At 42.1% G+C, this 1,706-nt stretch overlaps 1 pseudogene; it reads right to left on the bottom strand.

Annotated features, from left to right (window-relative positions):
* Nucleotides 1-939: 939 nt before the first annotated feature.
* LOC130869136 (spindlin-2-like) lies at nt 940-1,706 on the bottom strand (annotated as a pseudogene).

A 1,706-nucleotide genomic window follows, 5' to 3' on the forward strand; every position in this document is an offset into this window, starting at 1 on the left:
GAACTTCCACTTTGATCCCATGGTCTGTCAGTCCCAGCACAGCTGATTCTGTTGAGCTCTAAATAGCTCAGGCAGAGTGTCTCAGTGGAATGACTTAGCCTTATATTCCTGACTTCTTTGCTCATATTCTCCCACCTTCTCATCTTCAACAGGAGCTTGAAAGTTCAGTCTAGTTTTCTGATATGGATCACTGTCTTTATATCCTTCCTTTGCCCAACAAAACTTTTGTGATGATATTGAAGATAGTCATCAGTCGGATTATGGGACAAGGCAGTCTTAGTGCCTAGGGACATGGTACACTGCAGGCACCCTCTCCTCACCAACCCAAGGTCCTAGTTGGAGTAACCCCATGGCCTTATGGAAACACTGCTAAAAATAAGACTCTTACCAACCCCAGAATGGCACCCTAAGTTGAGCTCTCATCAGTTGGTGAGCATTAACTTGTGTGTGTATATGTGTTTAAATAACAATAAAAATAGAGGGATTGTAATATTGAAAGTTCTTATCTTGAGAAGAATATTTGCTACAGAAACAGAGTCATAATAGTACTGAGAGTGTAGCCTGACATATGACATGTTTTTCCCTCATGCATTATCCCTCTCTGAGATCATACATATTTTTGGCCACTCTCCTCTGTTTCCTAAACAGCCATCTTGTCCTCTTCCACACACTGCGTCTCCTTTCGTCATTCCCTCACCAAGGGGAAAAGACCATAAGTCCTGTTTTGTTTTGAGGCCTGTCTTTCTGTGATGTCCCATCCACCACACACTCCATCATTGACCAAACAACATAACATCTTCACAAATTTTTATTTTTAGAGCAAAAAAAAGTTCCATTGGGAAAGATACCAGGATTAATAGAAGACCTGAGGTATTTCTGAAAAAAAGAGTTCCCCAAACACAGTTTTAAGTCTGACCCCCAAAATTTGTGAATTTCAATTTAACAAATCTTCATCAAATCATAGACATAGATATGGAAGTCATTATCAAACTTGATGAAATGCACGGAAGGTTTGGTGGGAACTTGGTAAATAATTTTACCTATAATTGGGTTCCATCTTTTTCGTTGTGCTGCACGCTTTTGCCTGCCAAGGAATCCCTGCCTAATTCCAAATTCACCCCTATTGGAGGACATCGTGGCATAATGTGGAGGTTGCTTTCAATGTAGTCATCTACATGGTGGTAAAGGTACACAACTGGATGTTTCTCGTAGGTAATGTAGAAACAGGTCTTCATGGTCTGCACCTCATCTTGGATCACCCCACTCCACTCCTCCCTAGAGCCTGGCATGATGTGGAGGTTGCCTTCAAGGTAGTCAACCAGGAGGTGGTAAATGTACAAGACCGGATCTTTCTTGTAGGTAATATAGAACCAGGTCTTCATGATTGGCACCTCCCCTAGGACCATCCCCTTCCAGTCATCCTTAGAGCCATTTGTGCCCTCAAATGTATGTTTCACTTCTCTGCCAACTATGGTGTTTGAGAGATGAGTGTCTGTCTCCTGAGGAAATGGTACGTTGTTAGGCAGGAACTTAAGGTTTAAAATCCTTTCATCACTGTGAAGCTCCAATCCATAGACACAATCTATTCCATCATACTTCAACAAATAAAGAGAGGGATTTGTTGGCAGTTGATCTAGAATGATGGCTTTCCACTGGGTGACTGGTTCATTGGCTTCCTTGCAGCCTTGAGAAATTCTGTGGCCGAC

Source organism: Chionomys nivalis, unplaced genomic scaffold (assembly GCF_950005125.1).
Source record: "Chionomys nivalis unplaced genomic scaffold, mChiNiv1.1 scaffold_28, whole genome shotgun sequence".
In the NCBI taxonomy this organism is placed as follows: Eukaryota; Metazoa; Chordata; class Mammalia; order Rodentia; family Cricetidae; genus Chionomys; species Chionomys nivalis.